Source organism: Culex quinquefasciatus, chromosome 2, assembly GCF_015732765.1.
Source record: "Culex quinquefasciatus strain JHB chromosome 2, VPISU_Cqui_1.0_pri_paternal, whole genome shotgun sequence".
Classification (NCBI taxonomy): Eukaryota; Metazoa; Arthropoda; class Insecta; order Diptera; family Culicidae; genus Culex; species Culex quinquefasciatus.
The window spans coordinates 174548454-174569641 of NC_051862.1; positions in this window are offsets into that span (position 1 = coordinate 174548454).

The following is a 21188-nucleotide window of genomic DNA, read 5'->3' on the forward strand; positions in this document are numbered from 1 at the left end:
TGCGAAAAAAGAGGTGTTTTTCAATAATTTGCAGCCTGAAACGGTGATGAGATAGAAATTTGGTTTCAAAGGGACTTTTATGAAAAATTAGACGCCCAATTTGATGGCGTACTCAGAATTCCGAAAAAACGTATTTTTCATCGAAAAAAAAACACTAAAAAAGTTTTGAAAATTCTCCCATTTTCCGTTACTCGACTGTAACAAATTTTGGAACGTGTCATTTTATGGGAAATTTAATGTACTTTTCGAATCTACATTGACCCAGAAGGGTAATTTTTTCATTTAGAACAAATTTTTTCATTTTAAAATTTCGTGTTTTTCCTAACTTTGCAGGATTATTTTTTAGAGTGTAACAATGTTCTACAAAGTTGTAGAACAGACAATTACAAAAATTTTGATATACAGACATAAGGGGTTTGCTTATAAACATCACGAGTTATCGCGATTTTACGAAAAAAAGTTTTGAAAAAGTTGGTCGTCGTTGATCATGACCGTTCATGGTCACCCGCGACAGACACGGACGACGAAACAAAGAGAAATGCAAAAAGTTACTTTTTCAAAACTTTTTTCGTAAAATCGCGATAACTCGTGATGTTTATGAGCAAACCCTTTATGTCTATATATCAAAATTTGTGTAATTGTCTGCTCTACAACTTTGTAGAACATTGTTACACTCTAAAAAATAACCCTGCAAAGTTAGAAAAAACACGAAATTTTAAAATGAAAATTTTTGTTCTAAATGAAAAAATGACCCTTCTGGGTCAATGTAGATTCGAAAAGTACATTAAATTTCCCATAAAATGACATGTTCCAAAATTTTTTACAGTCGAGTAACGGAAAATGGGAGAATTTTTAAAACTTTTTTAGAGTTTTTTTCGATGAAAAATACGTTTTTTCGGAATTCTGAGTACGTCATCAAATCGGGCGTCTAATTTTACATAAAAGTCCCTTTGACACCAAATTTCTATCTCATCACCGTTTCAGGTTGCAAATTATTGAAAAACACCTCTTTTTTCACATGTTCAAAACTGGAAGGGGTCGTACCGCCCCTCCGTCACGAGATATCAAAAAATGGACCTCGGATTCGTGATCAGGGACAAAAGTTACCCCTGAGGACAAAGTTTCAGGCAAATCGAAGAGGAGTCGGGGCAACTTTTCCCGATTTTGTGTGAGTTGGTAGAGAATTACCCAAAGAAAATTCCACAAACGCTAACAAGAACAGCGTCAATCTTACCCACAATTGAAAGCATCTTTGTCCAGGTCCGGTTGACCTATCCCCTCGAAGTACAAACACCCTCCGGGCAAAAGACGAACTATTTGAAGAATTTTATGTGCTCTTTCTCGCTGAAGCTTACCTCCACGATCTGCTCCATCAAGTTCCAAACGATAACTTGGCTCACTACTTCCCCAACCGCTCCAGATATTCTCCAACTCCATCAACTTCATCAACATCTCTGCTCTTCTAGCACACTCATATGATGCTCGTTCGCACCCCCGGAATGGCATCACTCATTTATTTTAATTTAGAAATTCCAAGATCTGCAATCTGGAATGCCCTTGGTGGCCAGGTTGCCCGCCGTAGCGGCCAGAAGAAGTGAGTGTGAGTGCGGTACACGCTAATGGAAATCATCTCAAATGCGTGGTTAGGTTCCAGAAACCCTGGAACGGGTTGGAGCGAGCCAGCAGGAAGTATTTTTAATTAATTCCGAAACAGTTGAGAGGCAAATTGTTTACTTCAATTCACTTCTGGCACGTCCTTCCTGGGGTCCTTCCGCACAACATTTGGAGGAGGGTTGCAGGGAAAACCACAGAAAAGGAAATGGCATGTCCGGGGCTGTGGTTTGGCGATGATGCTCTTTCTGCGGCCAAAAAGCTTGACAATGTCCTCGGCTGCACCACAGTCGGGTTGTGCATCTTGCGAGTGCACTCCGGAAGTTGGTTCTGTAGTTTTGGGGTTGTGGGGAGTTGTTTTCAGTTGATTCCAGGGTGGAGGGTGTATTGGCAAACGTCATACGTGGGGAAATAGGGTAAAGAGACTAGTTTTCTTAAGTTTTTAATTGACAATTTACACAAAACTGGTAAAAGCCAAAGCTGTGGAGTCAGAGTCGGAGTAAGAGCCGGATTTATTGGAGTCGGGTCTTTTTTGAAAGCTGAAGTCCGGGTCGGAGTTTGTTGGCAAATTTTGAGAAGGTCTTTTTAGATTGCTGGAGTAGGAGTCTGTGTCACTAAATTTCCGAAAGCTAGATTCGAAGTCGGTGCCCGGGCAGACGGTAATAACAAAATTCATGTCATTTCAATAACAGATTTTGTTAAAATAACAGAAACTGTTATTGAATATTCTTGTAAATAAATTTTGCAAGAAAAAATAATAACAGTTTCTGTTATTTTAACGAACAATGTTATTGGGATGATATTCAATTAGAAATGTGGAATAAGATGATAATAACAGTTTAAGTTATGTTTTTTCATTTAATTCCATAATAACAGGAAATGTTATTGGTTTAATATTCCATTGCCCGGGCAGAAAGTCGCATCATGGGACGAACAAAAAAATAACTTGAGTTGTTTTTGATATCATGGCATGTTTGATATTTGTTCCAAAAACTCTTAAAATGCGCGCCGAAATCTATGTTCCATTCTATGTTTGTAGACCTTTTATCATCAGTTGATAAATTTTCATTTTCTCATGATATTACCGGACTTAGAAAAAAATCGAAAGCCGAATTATTTTGGGACTTAGAAAAAAAATTGACCTCTTTATCATGAGATGATATAATTTTGTTTTATCTTGATTTTGCTGGACTTAGCAGAATTTCGAAAGCCAAATTATTTTGGGACTTAGAAAAAAATTCGACCTCTTTATCATGAGATGATATTTTCTAGTTTTATCTTGTTTTTGTTGGACTTAGCAAAATTTTCACTCCTCGACAAAATTTCGCTTTTCCGATACTTAGAATATTTTTGAAAACCCGGGATTATGAGATGATTTATAAAATTAAATTTTTTTCAAGCGGGACTTACCTAAAATGGCAGTTTTGTTAATGGACATTTTTATTGAGTTTTTTTTACTTTAATTTACTTTAAATAGACTAGTTAAACTAATCACATTAAAAAGTATTTTACCGCATATAAAATTTCATCGCAAAGCGCAAAAATGAGCCCACGCGCTCGCTCACTCTCTCTTTTCTCTCTTCTTTCGTTCACTGCTCGCACGCAACGCGCGCGACTTGTCTTGACAGGAATCGGCAATCGGCAGACAGACAGCTTTTGCGTTCGTGGCGGGCTGGTTTGTTTACGTTTTCGCGCAGTAGTTTTCCGCGGATGAATTATAGTCCGCGAATCGCCGCGGGTTGTGAGTACGTTCTGTGGCCGAGGTAGTGTGTGTTCGTTTGTTCCGTGGTGTTCGAGACCGTGATATGTTGTGGTTAAGTGATTGTTTGTGTTTTTGTGGCTGGGGGGCGAAGAAAAAGTTTCGCTCCGTGTTGACGGGTGCAAGGAAAGTTTCGGCCAAGCCGCTGCCCCAGAAAAGTAATCCTCTTGCTCAAGATGCTGCTGTGGATTAACAAGGAAAGGATTTTGGCGGATTCGCCAGGACAAGGACAAGGGTTTGTTTACGTTTTTGGTGCAGTAGTTTTCCACTGATTAACAACAGCCTGCGAATCGCCGCGGGTTGTAAGTGCGTATTTTGGCCGTGGGAATGTGCGTTCGTTGGTGTCGTTTTATGTGAGAGTTGCGAAATGTTGTTATTTATGTCAAAGTTGATGTTTTTGTGGCTCTGTGGAAAAAAAAAATTACGTTAGCGAAATCCTCCTGCCTACATGCCGCTTTTCATCGTTCCTCCTCCTCCTCCTGCCGGTGATGTTAAGACGTGGATCAACGCCGAAATGATTTTGGCGATTTTGACAGTTTTCGGTGGAGGAAAACAGCAGTGTCGATTTGTTTTGGTTTTTGTCGTCGCGTCATCAGAATCGCGATTTGTGGGGAAACCGTATTTGATCCGTGTGTTTTCGCGAGTGTGCGTGTGATTGTTTACGTTTCTGCATCATGGTGGTGATTGGGGACTGGACGTGACACTGTGACATTGTTTCTATCGTTTTGGAGTGTCAGCGACAGAAGGATGAACCTTCCTCTTGTGATTCCGGAGAAGGTGATTCAATTGAGTGGCTCGAAAGCAGTTTCACGGAGGAGGATGAGTCCACCTGAAGCGGCTACAGATGTTGTTTCTACTAGTCAAGCCGACAAATATTTTTCGACGATTTTTAAAACTCAGATAAGTATTGCTTGTTTTCTTTTTCTTTGTTTACTATTGAATTTTTAATTATTCCATAAATTTTGTTTGAGAATTGATGCTTTGTGTTTTATTTTCTCTTACAGATCTACTAACGGGCATTTTCTGGACATTCGGCTTCTAGAATTTTGTTTACTTTGACCAATCAGCTGCAAAAATGAATTGTGCTGCAATCATATGATCTCTGGATGGATTGGATGAGGATTAACAAGGTATGTACGAGAATTATTATTTCAAAGTGAACCTATCACTTCAGTTTAGAAATTCTTTCAAACATTTCAATGTTTGTTTAGCAAAGTTCAGTTTTTCATTCTGTTATTTATGCTGATTTTGAATACACATCAGGGTTGTTAAAATATCAAAATATCAGCTCTCAGCAACTACAATTATCCCGCCTGAATAATCACGCCTCAAATACAACTGCTCTACTCTCCTCATTGAAACTCTCAGCGCCGAACATAGCCGAACACGTTTTCGTGTTTACCCACTCGCGATTGACATTTTCCTTTTCTCTCTCATTTCCGCTTCCACGATCATCCTAACGCAACAGCGTTTAACCACAAAAGCCGCCACAAAACCAATTTCGCAAACGCAGTTTAACGGGACGTCATGCGTGGTCGGCTCCTAATCGCCATCTCGCGTTCTCTCGTTGCAGTTTTCGGAGAGATTGAGAGACTCAGCGGTGAGAGCGCATAGTCGAGGAAAAGGGGAGGAGTGATAGAGAGAGAATGCCATCGCTGGGAATCACAAGACACAAGAATAGATCTCACAAGCTACAGTGACGGCCGCTATACTCTCGGATATTTTTGGTGCAGAGATAATCTATTGATAGCATTTCTATCACTCATTTGCAACACTGATACACATTATTGACTTTTGACAGATTGATATAAAATTCTGAAAATAAATTATTTATTGATAAGGATTGCATATATTTTTTTGATTCTTTCCTTTAAAGACCATATTTTTGTTTATTTTTTTTTGTTTGGGAATTTTATAAATTTAAATGTTTGTATAAGACCGAAAATTTTCAGCGGCTAATGCAAATAAATTAGTGCATTATTGATTTGTTTAGTTCAATTGTACAGATTTTCGAAGCTTTTTCTTTGACTTGGCTTTACAAAAAGTTTGATTTGTTTTAATATTGTTAGTAGTATGCAATTTTGGATGTAATTTTTTGCTGCCCCCTGATTTTTCGGGCAAACTTCGAAGGGAGAAGTGACAAAAACTTTAAGTAAAATTTGTACCAGCCTTACTTATTCACACTAAACTTTGAATTAATTCAAATTATACGGCAAATGATACAGTCATCCCACATATTCGGAACACCCACAAATTCGGAACACTTTTGTGATAATTTGTCAAAAGCATGCCAAATGCATCTTTTCTGTGTACCCTACTATTTTTATTACCTTTATTTGGACATTCATTTGCTATTTCATTAATATAAGTAGAACTTTTAAACAAAAAACTGCATTTCGAGACCATTTTATTCAGAGCAGCAAAACGCTGCTTCCAAATTGCCTGTTCCATAATTGTGGGATGTTATTGTGCCTCCCACAATTGTGGAACACCTGAATTTAACTGATATTTTCACAAAAAAAAGTTAGCAGATCATTCATAAAACATTACTAAGCATGAGTTTTATTGGTTTCAGAATGTGAAGTCACTTTTTTTTTTAAATATGTACCCCAATAGCGATAAAAAAGATTGTTTACATCGTAAGAAAAAAGTGTTCCGAATTTGTGGATTTCAAGGGTCAAAGTTTTTCTTCAAAAACTTGATATAAAATGTTAAAATTTGCAGTTGTTCAATACAGCATTCGAAAGATCGCAAAAACAGCTTTCAAATGAAGGTAAAAGCGAATCATTATGTTCAATTATCGATTTTCTATGATTTTTTGAACATTGGCCGATCTGTAAACTGTTCCGAATATAAGGGATGACTGTATAAAAATATTTAAAAAAAATTTAGATTGTCATTATGTTTAGTCTTCCAGCAGTTTGTTTGCTAGAGTTTTTAATTTTAGGCTTATTCAATAAAAATAAATTTTACTAGAAAATCACATTATATCATTAAATTAATTTGTTTTATTGAAATACAATTGAAAAACAGTCTATATGAAACTTATATTTTCTTACTGTCTATTACGCTTTCTAAAGCAACCAAATTATTACAGAAAAAAAATATCTGGAAACATCACAACTTGTTATGAAACTTTTATGTTTTTGTATGATATTTTTCGCCCCATATTTTTCCAGGAAAAAAATGAACTGGTCGGGATAATTTTATGTTTATGGATGATATTTTTCCGCACCATAGCATGATAATTTGAAGTTTCCAACACGAACTTAAGTTGATAATTTTTTGATATGCGTAGAGTAAATTATGTTCGCGTTTATGTTTGATTAACTCTTAACTGGAAGTTAACAGGTACTTGACATGTTTGTGTTTTTGCGAACATGACAAGTTTTCAGGAAGATGTAACTTTCTGCCCGGGTCTGTTCTAATCAAATTCCTAATCCGAAATTAATCGTCTAATAACTGATGAGTCAACATTAGATGCTCGATTGAAATACATGCTTTTTTTGCCTTATAAATAAATGTTAGTAAGAAAATTCACATCATTGAATTGTTGTACCTAATGAAGATGTTTAATAATTGAAAAAACTACAAAACTGATGTGGCTCTGATGAGAGGAGGAGGACGAGAATAAGGACAGGGAAGAAAGAAAAGGGAAAAGGGAGGAGGAGGTCGAGGAAAGGTTCATTATACTTATCTAATTGACCCCGCCTGCTGAGAAAGAAACATTCGTTGCGGAACAACGACGACCCACGGCTGTCCTCTACAACCGACCGGGGTTTCAATCGGTTCGTTCACAATCAGGTCCAAGCCAAGAGATCGTCATCGGCATCGGCAGTCTGACCCGATAATCCGTCGGGTTTCGCCGGAAGAATCTTCAACCAAAAACCCTGCAGCATCCGGGATCAGAACCTCAAATCTGATAAGTAACCTTCATTATGAAACGGAACGGCATGTTTGTTTACAAAAACAAACTTTCGTGGTTTTCGGGTTGGTTTGTTTAAGTTCTAAAGTAAATTTCCGGGATTTAAACAATAACTCTAGAGCCTCACGTAAGATTAAAGAAAAAGGCTCATTTCAAAACAAATCAACCAACTAGAAATCCACTAAATTTAGTCCTCTCGCGGAGTCTGATTGACAATCAGGAATCAACTTACCCGCTCTGTCACCTTCGTTGCAATTCTCCTTCTGAGGCGGCTTCGATCCAGCTGGACGGAAGCTGGTGATTTTGTTCGGTCATCATCTTATCAGCTGCGGGGATTTGCTGCAGTCCTCCACTTTTTTTAATCAAAATACCACCGTCTCCCAACTCCTCCTGCAAATAGATCGATTACACTCGCAAAACCAAACAAAAACACAAAAACACATAATTTACACGTTCCTTGAGCTTTGATTTTGCAGCGGACATAAGCACTACAACGAAACTGGATTCAGGACCACTTTTCCACGCAAAATTCCAAAAAACACAAACGCGACGGACCACCCGACAACACGACACAAAAACAACAACAATTGTGGCGCTTGCTTTGATCGTTTCGTTTGACGTTTCCAGTGTCGCTTGTATTGGGGGGCGTCCACAAACAACGTTTGCGCAAAAAGTATCGAAAATGTATTGCTAAATTAGTATAAATAGTAAAGATTTGAGGAGAACTGCACTGCTTGTAATTGCAAAATGATTTTTTTTAAATAATTGAAACGCTCTTTTTCTAATTTCAAAATGGTAAAAAGCTACAGCATAGTTTATTGTTTGACTGATTCCCATGATTCCCGTTTGAAAGATTTGGATTGATAAAGTGTTACGTCGTGACGTGACAGAAAAAAACAAATTTTGACAGCTCGCATGCAATGTTTACATTGACTTAGTCATGTACAAACAAATCTAGAGCAACACGAGAAAAGAGCGGATAAGTATTTTGACTGTTTGAACTGTTTAGCTTATTTTCAGGCTTAAACTTTTTCACAAAACTCGTAGTGTTAAATAATAGCTGGCCTTCCCAGCTACCTTTTTCCACTGCAGGTTTTGTTAAATAGTTACTTGTCTCGAAACTTTCAAAATAGATCCAGCTGACAAATTGCTTATGTGCCCTTTTCAAATGTTGCTCCAGAAATAGTGCTGAGTAGTTTATTTTAAAAACGGCCGAAAATGTGACGAGCCAATTCTTGGGCGGAATATAAATTTATTCGTATTTTTTAATGTTTTCTATCTTTTTTAACAAATAGCAAGGACATTAATCATCCTTGTGGGCAATTCTTGATTTTACTTGACGCGGGGCAAACGGAAAAAGACGATTTGGGCCTGGCGGAAAGGATGACTAGGCGCCCCAAAGTAAAAGCTAGCTGATGGTTCTGTTCTGCAAACAACTGATCGCCGGCGACTTACACCTTGTAGAGGTGGCATTTTAACCTGTAGCCAAACTTCGTTCACCGCTACAAAAGACTTTTACGGCTGGAATCATGGATATTGAAGTATTTTCGGCGGCCGCGTTAGCGACAATTCACGTCAAAAAGTGGCCAATACAACCAGTGAGGCGCATTCTGCTACGCCGTCTAAACCAAATTCGCCTCGACAGCATTCCAGACTGATTAGCCGCACCTGTCAATTATGTCCTACATCCGGGCAACCAACGCTCACTGTTCGCAGGCAGAACGTGCTCACAATCTTTCACAACATTCGTACTGACCCGACGGACCAGAACGGAACGCTGTCCAACTACATTAATCGTCGACACTTACCTCCTTCTTAATCTCCGTCTTGAACGCCGCGCCACCACTCTCAATAATCCGCCTCTCCCCTGCGACCATCGTCAACGCCGTCCGCTGCCGCATTTCGTCCATTTCCGCTCTAAGATCAGCACCCGCGACCAGTTTCGAATAGGTTTGTTGATTTCCGGATCGGTCGTCGATTCCTCCTGCTCTTCCGCGGATGCATCAGCGTCCTCCACCGGCGTCGAAAAAAAAAAATCAACCCGCCGTCGTCTTTGGCGGCCGGTTGAGCACTCGAGATCTCCAGATTTCGTTTTTTGCCTTCTCCGGGGACGTGGATCATGGACCGAGTGAGGAAGGCCGTTTAATGGAAGCGGCTGGCGCAGGAGACGGATCCGATTTTGCTATCGGCTGAGGTTTGAATTGCTGTTTCTTGGCCCGTTCGATAGTTTCCTTGTGCTGTTTGGAGTTTACATGGGCCTCCCTCACGGCCGGAACGAGGCAAAATGCGCACGAAAGCTGACCAGAATCGGTGTATTTTACCAACGAAGAGCCGATCTTTTTCACTGAAGTGGCGCCGGCACCGTCCGGTTGGTGCTTGTCGGAACCGGCTTTGGTTTTGTCTATAAGCCGGCGCAGATTCAGCTTGGTGCACTTCGAATTGGCCACTTTTTTTTAGGAAAGTCGCAGACGACCAACTGACGGCTTACCAAAACAAATCATTTTGACAGTTCATCCAAGCAGGTTGGACCAAGCGAGGGATAGGACACAGCTCCCTCTTGGGTTGCAGGTGTCATTCACGAACAACGAAATTGTTAAAAATATCGAGCAACTACACTAAACCCCGGTTGTTAGACACCTTTTAGTAAATATCTCCATTTTTTTTATTAGGTCCAATAAACATATGAAAGACAATAGCTTATAGGACCTTTTAAAAAAACTCTGGATATGACCATGAATGCTTGAAAATAGTCAACTCAAGCAAAATAATGTAAATGGGCCAATCTGAGTGTTTATACAAATAGTGTATCCTGCTCACTCGTAATGTAAACATTCACTGACGTAATCAGATACACTTTTTTTTTGTTTGTGATTACAACGGTTTTTATGAAACATCAAAATAATTAGTCTCCAGAAATCGCTTTTGATTTAATCACGAAAAATTAAAAAAATCGAATATTCATCAAAGTCCTTCACAAACGACATAAAACTACAAAACATTAGCTTAAGATGCGAGGCTATGAAAATTATATAGAGTGCCGGAAATTAAAAATTCAGTCAGTGAGTGAAAATTTGGTTAAGTCCACAAAAAATCAAAATCAACCCGAAATAATCATTTCATGATGCTCGGCTGAAAATTCGATTTTTTTTTAATTTCTGCTAAGTCTCAAAAAACTTCAACTTACAGCTTTATATCAACTGTTGATAATGCATTTTGATCATGGAATATACTTTCCATGATATGCAGTCGGTTTCAAAAACCGTCATAACTCGAGGAGTTTACAGTAAGATGCGAAAAAACAAGCCAAGATATTCCAAAGTTGTCGCCACCAACTCACTTTCCGCTCGGGATGAGGAATAAGACGATAATATCAGTTTAAGTTATGTTTTTCATGCCCTCCTATCCCGGGCAGACGGTAATCCCGGGCAGAAAGTCGCATCATGGGACGAACAAAAAAATAACTTGAGTTGTTTTTGATATCATAGCATGTTTGATATTTGTTCCAAAAACTCTTAAAATGCGCGCCGAAATCTATGTTCCTTTCTATGTTTGTAGACCTTTTATCATCAGTTGATAAATTTTAATTTTCTCATGATATTACCGGACTTAGAAAAAAAATCGAAAGTCGAATTATTTTGGGACTTAGAAAAAAAATTGACCTCTTTATCATGAGATGATATTATTTTGTTTTATCATGTTTTCACTGGACTTAGCAAAATTTCGAAAGCCAAATTATTTTGGGACTTAGAAAAAATTTCGAAATCTTTATCATGAGATGATATTATTTTGTTTTATCTTGTTTTTGCTGGACTTAGCAAAATTTTCACTTCACTTTTCCTACACTTAGAATATTTTTGAAAACCCGGGATTATGAGATGATTTACAAGGTTATTTTTTTTCAAGCGGGACTTAGCTAAAATGGCAGTTTTGTTAATGGACATTTTATTGACTTTTTTTTCCACTTTAATTTACTTTAAATACACTAGTTAAACTAATCACATTAAAAAGTATTTTACCGCATATAAAATTTCATCGCAAAGCGCAAAAATGAGCCCACGCGCTCGCTCACTCTCTCTTTTCTCTCTTCTTTCGTTCACTGCTCGCACGCAACGCGCGCGACATGTCGTGACAGGAATCGGCAATCGGCAGACAGACAGCTTTTGCGTTCGTGGCGGGCTGGTTTGTTTACGTTTTCGCGCAGTAGTTTTCCACGGATAAATTGTAGTCCGCGAATCGCCGCGGGTTGTGAGTACGTTCTGTGGCCGAGGGAGTGTGTGTTCGTCCGTTCCGTGGCGTTCGGGAGCCGTGATATGTTGTGGTTAAGTGATTGTTTGTGTTTTTGTGCCTGGGGGGCGAAGAAAAAGTTTCGCTCCGTGTTGACGGGTGCAAGGAAAGTTTCGGCCAAGCCGCTGCACCAGAAAAGTAATTCTCTTGCCCAAGATGCTGCTGTGGATTAACGAGGAAAGGATTTTGGCGGATTCGCCAGGACAAGGGACAAGGGTTTGTTTACGTTTTTGGTGCAGTAGTTTTCCACTGATTAACAACAGCCCGCGAATCGCCGCGGGTTGTAAGTGCGTATTTTGGCCGTGGGAATGTGCGTTCGTTGGTGTCGTTTTATGTGAGAGTTGCGAAATGTTGTTATTTATGTGAAAGTTAATGTTTTTGTGGCTCGTTGGAGAAGAAAAAGTTACGTTAGCGGGTGCATGACAAAGCCGCAGTTCGCAGAATCGAAATCCTCCTGCCTGCATGTCGCTGGTCATCATTCCTCCTCCTCCTCCAGCAGGTGCTATCAAGACGCGGATCAACGTCGGAATGATTTTGGCGAATTTGACAGTTCTCGGTGGAGGAAAACAGCAGTTTCGATTTGTTTTGGTTTGTGTCGTCGCGTCATCAGAATCGCGATTTGTGGAGGAACCGTATTTGGTCCGTGCGTGTGATTGTTTACGTTTCTGAACCTTCCTCTTGTGATTCCGGAGGAGATGATTAAATTGTGTGACTCGCAAGAAGTTTCACGGAGGAAGATGAGTCCACCTAAAGTGGCTACAGATGTTGGTTCTACACGCAAAACTGCCAATGCGAATTTACTGACCATTGGTACCAAAATTTTGAGCATCGAATGGTCATAAACGATCATGAACGTTCGATGCGCAAAGCGCGTTGACCATCCGATGTTCAACGTGTTTTTCTGACATTTTGACAGCTCTTTTGAATGTGTGCGTGACATCACACGCAGCTTTTTACTGTTTGCACTATTCACAACTGGTGCCGCCACCGTACATCATCACGGCTAGTGCTAGTACCACTTTTCGCCACCAGATGGATTCAGCCATTCCCAGGACGCAAACCAAAAAGTAGCAGAGAATATTTATCAAAACAGACAATTTATTTGCGGTTAAACCAAAATTAAAACTAAATCAATCAAAATTACGATTGAGTCAGTTTATTTTTGGTTTACCAAGAACATAAATTGTATGTTTTTCATAAATATTCCTCCCAAAGAGAAAATATTATATTGAAAAACAAACAACAGTTTTTTATTTGTTATTACATAAGATAAGACAAATTTCTGATTTTTTTAATTAAATTAAACACACAGCTTTTTAGTCATCTCTATGACAAGAATCAAGAGTCAGGAATCCGGTTCTACGTAGTAATTGTCCGCACCTCCGCCGAGTAGTTCCGAAGTAGCACACACGAGATGTTTTTGTTGATGTCAACCGGTTCCTCGACTTGGTCGTGCCGGCCAGATCTGAGTCTTCTGAATGGACTTTTGAGGGGCGTCTTGATGGAAGACTATCAGAGAGGCGGTGGACAAGACTGGCAGGTATACCGATGGCAAGGGAATACCACGGCAACAGTGGCCTGCCAAAGTACGTATCTTCTTATTCTTCTGGTTCCTTCGGATTGGCTTGTTTTTCGGTTTGACCTCCGCGGTCGTAGATTCTTCCCAGATTTGGTCGTCCTTGGTCCGCTGAGGACGGCTCCGCACAAAAAAAAAACGCCGATGCCAAGCTTCTGCAGATTGCGCTGCCGTTTCTTGCGTAGCTCAACCACGTCCTGCTCGTTCGTAGCCAGCGGTTCCAGCTTGACATCATCAAGCGAGTTGTCCAAGTTGCTCCCGGCTACGGCCCAGAATTCCGTCGTCCTTGTCCAATGCCGGGAGAGGTTGCAGCTGTAGCTTTGGTTTCCGCTTGCCAACTCGGTCTGCAGCGATTTGATTTGGTGCAGATTGTGCTCGCTAAGGCAAACTCCGTCCACGTAGTGATTGCCTTCCAGCGCTAGTGGAATGATCTTTTCCTCCGGTTTTGGAGTGGACTTTGGCGTGGATTTTGGTGTCTGGGTCAGTTTTTTCGGCAACAGATGGGTTGGCGCTTGGACGATACTTACAAACTGCACTTAACCATCCCGGTGGGCCGTCGCCCAGTAAGTTTGATGACAAATTGGACACGACAAGCCCTTGTCCCGCTGCTTGTAGCCATCGCGACGAAGCGTCCCCTCCCGGCGTTCGCGAACCCCAATCAAAACAAACCCGACAGCACCGGCACTTCCAGCCGTACTTCGTAATCGACGTCACGTTCCGTGGTAGTGCCACCGGCCACCGGCCGCGGCGATGCACGGGTAGTAGAACATTTTTGGACAGGACATCTGGGGAAAAATAAATGTTTTGAATCTCTGGACCGCGATGTAGCATGCGTTTCTACCTTGCACACTAAGCTCGCCCCCTAGCGCGAGCAAAAGTAGCACATTTTGCTTAAGGCCTGCGCCACCGCCACCTCCAGGTTGCTGAGCGTCCCCGTGGCCGCGTCAAGGCCCACGCCACACGACCAGCTGGTACACGACCGGTGAGTGTAAAAGTATCCGCCGTTCTTGATCGAGGCGAACTCCACCTCGGTGTGCCGATCTTCTCCAGCTCAATCACGTACTCGGCGTTGATAATTGGGTTTCTGCGGAAGAGAGATAGAGTGTTGAGTTAGATCGCCGGTCAAAAGGTCACAACCATAAGAACTTACGTTAAGTTCAATCCTTTCTGTCGTTTGTTGCTGCTCAGCAGCGGCGATATTCCGAGCGTGAGGACACCACCACCACTGCCCGTTTGTCCCCCTGACTGGGACTGCTCCCGGAGAATCCCTCGTCGTCTTCCTAGGACTACAGCGCGGCCGCCATCGTCGCTTCGACACTGTTCTTGACCTCGATCCGTAGCATTTCGCCCTGGCCCAGCTGGCTGCGTTCGACGAGCGCGCACTGGGCGCACACTTTGCCGGGGTACTTTTTCGGAAAGTAGGGACTCTTCCGGCACGGGCATCAACAGGTCCGTGTCGGTTTCCATCATTTCGGCCGTCGCGATGGAACTGCTGGCCGTACTCGGGCCGCCGCGGATTGACTCGTTCGGTGAGGGAAGTTCCAGATTCGACCAGACTGTCCTATTTCCTATTAAGAATCACGAACAGTTTGCTTAAATCTAAAAACGTTGAAGGGAGAGAGGAGGCTCGACTAATTGGGGGAAAACACTTAACAGTGAACTGAAATTAATTCTCTGGGCTACGGACGGGAACCAATTTCGGACACTCGCGATGCGGTGAGCACAGAATTACCGGCGGAAACTTTCCCGGACAACCTACCGTTGCTGGCCGAACAAAAAAACATGCAAAGCGAGCACAGCCTACCGCGACAAAAAAAACAAAACGTCAAACTGATCACAGAGAAGAACGGGCTATTTTAAAGAGGGTGAAGAAGAAATTCTTCGGTTGACAGTACGGTTAGCGCAAATATCACGCATACTAGAGCATGAATAAAATCGTATGATTCAGATTGCGGTGGTGTTGGTGATTTTTAAAATGATTTGAACATCCGATGGGAATAAATTTGAACATCGGATAGGCCCTCAAAACCAAAGCTAAAAACTCGATTCGCCACCTACATTCGAGTAGGAGAACTTTGGTGCAAGGTTACGTTTACGTTTTTGCGCGATAATTGCAAAGGGGAGTGAAAACTATTTTAAGTTTTTTTAAAAGAAAATTGATCTTCTGGAATAAAATAAAGTAAACAGGAGGTAAGAAATAAAAAGTTCTATCGACTGACTTTTTGATTTTTTTGCTAAGTTGCCTTTTTCATTGAAAATTTTGAGATCCGGATTGAAAACGCGAGAATGAGGTTAGATTGCTAATTTTGAAAATCATTCCAATTACCATTTTTCAAGCAGAGCTTTGCTTTTATGGTAGATGTGACTGTTGTCGGCTGCACACCCCTGCAGCGAGCAACGTCTTACACACAGTGACATTTACCGTGAAGCAGCCCTAGCTGTCAAACTATATAAACAATAAACTTATTCTCAGTTCTATCACTCTATCAAACGCACGTGTTTTCTTATTTCTATCTCGTCCGTCTCCCTCAATCCGTCCGCCGCTCGCATAACCTCCAATAGGTTATGGGCCCAGCCCGAGCCCCACGGAGGATTGAAGGATTATTCGTTCGCGTGCTCGAGGAAGAATTTTTATTTTTGAAGAGTGATTGATTTCGAAAAGTTTCGCGATGGATTTTGCGCGAGTGACGAAATTGTCCGATGGCAATTACGAGTCGTGGGCATTTTTCGTGAAGGCGCTGCTTCGCCGTCTGAAGCTCTGGACGTACGTCGATCCGGGAACTCGTCCTGCTGGGGTGACGGTGGCTGAGTGGATGGTTGGGGATGAAGAGGCCCTAACAACGATTCAGCTGCTGGTGGAGGAAAGCCAGATCGGCTTCATCCGGGACAAGCAGACGGCAAAGGCGACGTGGGAGGCGCTGAAGGCGCATCACAGCAGGCTGCAGCGCGGATCGGAGGAAAGGGTGTTGAAAGTGGGAAGTGTTCGAAAAGTGCTGATGTGTCATCGCTGCGGGGAGCCAGTGGATTCGAAGGATTCAGGCAAAGCGAACACAAAGAGCTTGAAACTGCAAAGTGAAAAAGTGCGTGAAGACGGACATGACAGTTCGTTCCCGTTTGTGAAAAGAGAAGAGCGAAGCCAGTCGCAATCGTGGGTGGTCGATACAGGTGCGACGTCACACTTGACTAGTGACAGAAGTGGTTTCGTCCGGTTTGACAAAAGCGTTTGCCCAGTGATTTCGACCGCTGGCGGGAGTGCGTTGCGCACGGAAGGAATCGGAGATTATGTGCTGCAGTGCGTTGATGGCAATGGACAAAATGTCAAGATTACCCTCACCGACGTGATCTACGCCCCGGAAGTTGAGGGAAGCTTGCTCTCGATTGGAAAACTTGCGACGAAAGGCGTGCAAGCTGAGTTTGATGAGGACAAGTGTTTGTTATTGTTCGGAAGACGAGTGATCGCGACAGCAGACAAAAGCTATGATGGACTCTATCGGCTCAAGCTGGCGAGCGAGAAGTGTGTACAGGTGAAGGACAACGAGCACAAAGAGGATTGTCTTCACACCTGGCACCGCAGATTGGGACACCAAGATCCGCAGACGATTTTTGATTTGGAACGCCAGTGTTTGGCTGCCGGAATCAAAGTGAAGAATTGCGGTCTGCTTGTTAAGTGTGAGTGCTGCGTTGAAGGACAGATATCGCGGCCACCTGTTCCAGGCTCGAACGAAAAACGGTCCAAAGCGGTTCTTGACGTCGTTCACAGCGACGTGTGCGGTCCCATGACAACATCGCACGGCGGATGCAAGTACTACATGACGATGATTGATGATCACAGCTGGTATACCGTTGTGTATTTCCTCAAGGACTTGTCCGAAGTTGAGCAGAAGATTCAGCAGTACGTGTGTTCAGTGCAGAAGAAGTTCGGCCAGAAGCCAAGGATAATTCGCTCAGCCCGAGAAGGAGAGAATATGGCAAACGGTCTTCGGAAGATATGTGTGGAGGAAGGAATCAAGTTGGAGTTCACGGATGCTAGCAGCGCCACAGACGAGAAGAGGCGTTCGCTGAACGAGATGGGACTTCGCATGCTGTTGGACGCTGGACTAGAACGGAGCTTTTGGGCAGAGGCGGTGAACACTGCGGCGTACATTCAGAACAGACTCCCGTCTACGGCCGCTGAGACCACGCCCTACGAGATGTGGCACTGCAAGCAACCGGATTTGAGTCACATGAAGGTTTTTGGATGCAGTGCATTTGTACGAACGTCAACCCAGAAAGAGAAGCTGATTTTCGTGGGGTATTCTTTTGATTACAAGGCGTACAGACTGTTGGAACCGAAATCCGGCAAGGTCGTGACGAGCCGAGATGTGATGTTCTTGGAATTGGACAATGCAACTCAAGCAGTACAAGCCCAGGCCGAGGAGGTTCTTGTCCGTCTACCGCCGGTAGAGTTGAACGAGTCCGATGACGAATTCTTCGGTTTCGATGATGACACCGATGACGAGCGGCTTAATGATCCAGATCAAGAACGAGCCGAAGCTGTACGTGGACAGGAGGAGAGGAACCGAGTACAGCTTAAGAAGAAGCTTAAGGATCAACAGGAGAGAAACCCCGCTCCAGCTGGATACATCGGTATTGCAGTTGAAATGGCACCAGAGCGGCACAACAACGAAAGACATAAACCATCAACGGCGGATAGCGCTTGGATCAAAGTGCGTCGACGTTGAGAAGGAGTGTTGTCGGCTGCACACCCCTGCAGCGAGCAACGTCTTACACACAGTGACATTTACCGTGAAGCAGCCCTAGCTGTCAAACTATATAAACAATAAACTTATTCTCAGTTCTATCACTCTATCAAACGCACGTGTTTTCTTATTTCTATCTCGTCCGTCTCCCTCAATCCGTCCGCCGCTCGCATAACCTCCAATAGTGACTTTAAAAAATATTTGTCCACTTGAATAATCTACATTCTCAATTGATTAGTTAGATTTTGGTTGATTAAAACATTCCCTTATTTTGAATCAGATAATGAACAGGTTAAATCGGCCATCACAAACATATTTTCGTTTATATCAATTAAGCTATTTATTTCTTACCTGAAAATGGCATAATTTGCTATTAATGTCGATTTTATGATGAAATAAAACAATTTCAAATTTCAAATCAATTTACTCGCTGTAGGTTATAATGAAAACATCACCCCAAGTTTCAGCGCCCCCTAGTGGGGGGTAATTTTGACGTTTGATTGCCTATGGGTTAGGGCGATTGACCATCCAACGTTCACCGGAATTTCTTTGCGTGTACTAGTCAACCGACAAATATTTTTCGACGATTTTTAAAACTCAGATAAGTATTGCTTGTTTTCTTTTTCTTTGTTTACTATTGAATTTTTAATTATTCCATAAATTTTGTTTGAGAATTGATGCTTTGTGTTTTATTTTCTCTTACAGATCTACCAACGGGCATTTTCTGGACATTCGGCTTCTAGAATTTTGTTTACTTTGACCAATCAGCTGCAAAAATGGATTGTGCTGCAATCATATGCTCTCTGGATGCATTTGAAGAGGATTAACAAGGTAAGTACGAGAATTATTATTTCAAAGTGAACCTATCACTTCAGTTTAGAAATTCTTTCAAACATTTCAATGTTTGTTTAGCAAAGTTCAGTTTTTCATTCTGTTATTTATGCTGATTTTGAATAAACATTTTTGACTTTTGACAGATTGATATAAAATTCTTAAAATAAATTATTTATTGATAAGGATTGCATATATTTTTTAGTTTCTTTCCTTGAAAGACCATATTTTTGTTTTTTTTTTTGTTTGGGAATTTTATAAATTTAAATGTTTGTATAAGACCGAGCCACGTAGCCCAGTTGTAACGCTTCCGCCTTGACAATATTTACAAATTTCTACACTTTCAAATAGGTTTGCTAGAATTTCAGGAAAATTTTCAGCGGCCAATGCAAATAAATTAGTACATTATTGATTTGTTTAGTTCAATTGTACAGATTTTCGAAGCTTTTCTTTGACTTGGCTTTACAAAAAGTTTGATTTGTTTTAATATTGTTAGTAGTATACAATTTTGGATGTAATTTTTGTTGCCCCTGATTTTTCGGGCAAACTTCGAAGGAGGAGTGACAAAAACTTTAAATAAAATGTGTACCAAATGTGTGCCTTACTTATTCACACTAAACTTTGAATTAATTCGAATTATACGGCAAATGATACAGTCATCCCACATATTCGGAACACCCACAAATTCGGAACACTTTTGTGATAATTTGTCAAAAGCATGCCAAATGCATCTTTTCTGTGTACCCTACTATTTTTAGGACCTTTATTTGGACATTCTTTTGCTATTTCATTAATATAAGTAGTACTTTTAAAACAAAAAACTGCATTTCGAGACTATTTTATTCAGAGCAGCAAATCGCTGCTACCAAATTGCCTGTTCCATAATTGTGGGATGTTATTGTGCCTCCCACAATTGTGGAACACCTGAATTTAACTGATATTTTCACAAAAAGTTAGCAGACCATTCATAAAACATTACTAAGCATGAGTTTTACTGGTTTCAGAATGTGAAGTCATTATTTTTATAAAAATATGTACCCCAGGAGCGATAAAAAGATTGTTTACATCGTTAGAAAAAAGTGTTCCGAATTTGTAGATTTCAAGGGTCGAAGTTTTTCTTCAAAAACTTGATATAAAACGATAAAATTTGCAGTTGTTCGATACAGCATTCGAAAGATCGCAAAAACAGCTGTCAAATGAAGGTAAAAGCGAATCATTTCAATGTTCAATTATCGATTTTCTATGATTTTTTAATTGTTTGCTATAGTTTTTAATTTTAGGCTTATTTAATAAAAATAAATTTTACTAGAAAATCACATTATATCATTAAATTAATTTGTTTTATTAAAATACAATTGAAAAACAGTCTATATGAAACTTATATCTTCTTACTGTGTATTACGCTTTCTAAAGCAACCAAATTATTACAGAAAAAAAATATCTGGAAACATCACAACTTGTTATGATACTTTTATGTTTTTGTATGATATTTTTCGCCCCATATTTTTCCAGGAAAAAATGAACTGGTCGGGATAATTTTATGTTTATGGATGATATTTTTCCGCACCATAGCATGATAATTTGAAGTTTCCAACACGAACTTAAGTTGATAATTTTTTGATATGCGTAGAGTAAATTATGTTCGCGTTTATGTTTGATTAACTCTTAACTGGAAGTTAACAGGTACTTGACATGTTTGTGTTTTTGCGAACATGACAAGTTTTCAGGAAGATGTAACTTTCTGCCCGGGATATCAAAATTAATAATATTTCAATAACAAATCCTGTTAAAATAACAAAAAGTGTTATTATTTTACCCTGAAGTTCAACTTCAAGAAGAAAAAATAATAACAGTTTCTGATAAAATAACAAAATTTGGTATTGAAGTGATATTAAATTGAAAATGTTTAATAACACGCTAATAAGAGGAAATGTTATACATTTCAAAAACTCTCCTAATAACATAATTTGTTATTCGTTCGGTATACTGACTAAGAAATGAAATTACCATAAATCGCACAAATGGAAAAGTTTCTAAGTGTCCATAACACAATCTGTTATTATTTTTTCTTTTGTTAAATATGTTTAGATCTTTGGGATAATTTTGTCGAATTTGAAAGTTGTTTTTTTTATTATTATTTGATATACCCCCTAAGGGACTTTGTTAAAATTGGCTAGAACTATGGTATAATTTTGACCAATTTCGTCGGGGTCATTATTTTGGCCATGAAATGGGGTCCTTAAGCTAAAATTATTCTAAAAAGTTGAAATTTTGAAAGTTGATTTTTTTAATTATTTGATATACCCCCTAAAGGACTTTGTTTAAAATGGTTAGAACTATGGGATAATTTTGACCAATTTCGTCAAGGTCATTATTTTGGCCATGAAATGGGGTCCTTAAGCTAAAATTATTTTAAAAAGTTGAAATTTTGAAAGTTGATTTTTTAATCATTTGATATACCCC